Here is a 3,110-nt window from a genome sequence, read left to right on the forward strand (position 1 = left end):
TCTGCAGATAAACCTTTCTGACAACCCTCCTTATTCTCTACTATCATGTCTCTTTGGTTTTCCAAATCACATTGATCACAAGAGGGACAATCGTTTCATTTGCTCATTTGCTCTTTGCTGGATTATTGTCCTCTTTTCTGTCTTATTTACCATTGTATCTTTGGCACATGGTACTGTGCTTACCATCTAGAAAGTACATGCGCGCACACACACACACACACACACACACACATATATATATTAGACAGGGTCTCTGTCACCCAGGCTGTAGTGCAATGGTGCGATCTCAGCTCACTGCAGCCTCAACTTCCCAGGCTCAAATGATCCTTCCACCTCAGCCTTCTGAGTAGCTTGGACTACAGGCACACACCATCACACCTGGCTAATATTTGTATTCTTTCTAGAGACGAGGTTTCGCCATGTTGCCCAGGCTGGTCTCAAACTCCTGACCTCAAGTGATCCGCCCACCTTGGCCTCCCAAAGTGCTGGAATTACAGGCATGAGTCTCTGCACCCGCCCTATATTTCATAAATGTTTGTTAAATGAATGTATACACCTTGCCTAAGCCAGAAGACAGAGTTGGAGCACAGGGATCCCTGACAAAGGCCACAAGAAATCTTCCAAGAATCTCAAGTGATTGTGCATAATGATTAGTAATGATGATGTGTATGTCTGGGAGAGGGGATGGGTGAATTAATTGAGAATCAACCCAGCACAAAAAAAGTTCCTCACCTAGTCAGAGGCCACTTGAGAGGCCCATCTGTTGGCCCCCTAACAATTCCATCTTTCTAATATGTCTCCCTCCTTCATCTGAGTAAGTGAAAGGAAGAAGAATACCAAAAAACAGGAAGAGTGGGGTGTTAAAAGAAGCAGACTGTGCACACTGGTGCCACCTGCTAACTTCTGCTGTGGCTGGGGGCTACTGTGGGGCACTCATGGGGATGTCCATTGTGGTTCAGGGTCAGAATTCTTGCCTGCCTTGTGGGAGGCTCAGATTCCATTTCTGGTCTGTGCAACTTCCTTTCAGCCCACCAGCTGGCACACAGCAGAAACTCAATAGATATTTGTTGAATGATTGAATGAGCAAGGTCCTTTGATATTGGCTATCAAGGACACAGATTAAATGGTCCAACTGTGCCTTCTAGCAGTTATTTTCTCCTATACACTACCCATTTCTACAGCCTCTTCTAGCAGCTGCTGCCAGGAGACTGGTGGTACTTGTTACCTCCTCTAGGTAACTGATAAGAAAAAGAAAAAGAGAGAAGAGACACAAAGATATTGCGTGGAGATGGGGATGCAGCAGGGAGAGCAGGACCTCCCCCAAATTCCAGAGAAACAGCTGCGCCAGGAGAATATTAACACTTTAGGTTGAAGGCATGTTTTGGACTCCACGGCCCCCACCCCAATGTACTTCAGTCATCTGATCATTATAACTTCTCGTCTTGGGTTATTTTCATTTTCCACACCAGTTTATCACATAGATACAGAAAACGTAAACACATGAGTTGCCTACATTTATGTGAGTGCTACGACAAAATGATCTTTTGGCAAAAATTGCTTTAAAAACCACCATGACACACAGAGCCAGACCGATGCTTTCTCTCCAGCCCCCAGTTGTATTCCATCATGGCTTAACCTCATCCCAGGTTTACTTGCTCAGTTTAGTGTTCATTTAGGATTCCAACCTGGCAGGGTCTTTTCATGTAGTCAGAAGCTTCGTAGGGCCTTTCTGGGTTCTGCTTCAGGCTGCAGAACAGCTTAGACTAGTGGCAAAGCTCTTAACTCACAGGACTTTTTCCTCTGTCCGCATTTTCAAAGAGGACACTTTCATCTCCCACTGCCATTCTAATTTGCCATCCAGATAGCTGACCTGGAAAGCTGACCCGGAAATCGCACCCATTGGTGGATTCCAGCTCTCCCGCTAGGCCTCTGGACTTTTTCTTCAGCCTCTTCTCCGTTAGGTTAAAATAGAAGAGTAGGCGAGAACGAAAACCCCGGGGCGGGGATGCGGAAGTCAGGGGCCCTGCTTTCTACCTCAGGGATGTGTCCTCTGATCAGGACGTGGTTACCTGGGTGACAGGAGTCAGTCTTCAGGCCTTTGAAGAAGCCCCCTAGTTTGAATGCTAATTTACACTTCAAAGCTCCCTCATTTTTTTCTTTTTCTTTTTTTTTAACAAGGTGAGTCAGCTTGGATTTAAAGGAACTTTGTCCTTTGTTGGCCTTCGAATGGTTTTAAAGCGTGTTCTGATGGGAGCAAAACCCAATTCTGAAGTAGTTTTCTCCGAGGGTCCTCCAGGAAGCCGACTGCCTAGGCCCTAGGTCTTGGCAAGGGCAGGCTGTGGGGTAACTTGGGAGCTTCCCACATCACTGTGGGGTTGGTCCCTGCCTGCTAGGGAGGGATCGTCTCATTCCCAGGAATGTGCTCGGGGAGCTGCAAAGTGTCCTGAAGGGTTCCGACAGCCTAGGAATTTCTGTCGCGCCTCCACAAGGTATTATATCCCTAGACCTCAGTCTCTTCTCCTCTGTCAAACGAAGGGCTTTCATTTTTGCCATATTATTACTATCCCTTGTACTATTATTGAGTTTCCTGTTGTTTAATGGACTCATTTTTGTTTACTTGAATACACATACAAAGGAAACGATGTCTCCTCTATAAACGGAGAACTGGCAGCACTCTTCATGAATAGAATAGATCAGGGCCAACCAGGCACAGGACCTTGAGTCTATTGGCTTTTCGGGGACCAATGGAAATGTTTTAATTGTAATTTCTTTTCAAATTAGGAGGAAAAAAATAAATATAATAGCAATGCATAAATAATAAGGCCTGGTGCCGTGGCTCACACCTGTAATCTCAGCACTTTGGGAGGCCAAGAGCATGGATCACTTAAGCTCAGGAGTTTGAGTTCAGCCTAGCCAACATGGTGAAACCCTGTCTCTACTAAAAATACAAAAATTAGCCAGACGTTGTGGCGGGCGCCTGTAATCCCAGCTAGTCAGGAGGCTGAGGCACGAGAATTGCTTGAACCTGGGAGGTGAAGGTTGCAGTGAGCCAAGATCGTGCCGCTGCACTCCAGCCTGGGCAACAGAGTGAGACCTTGTCTCAAAAAAAA

Source organism: Mandrillus leucophaeus, unplaced genomic scaffold, assembly GCF_000951045.1.
Source record: "Mandrillus leucophaeus isolate KB7577 unplaced genomic scaffold, Mleu.le_1.0 Scaffold578, whole genome shotgun sequence".
Lineage (NCBI taxonomy): Eukaryota > Metazoa > Chordata > Mammalia > Primates > Cercopithecidae > Mandrillus > Mandrillus leucophaeus.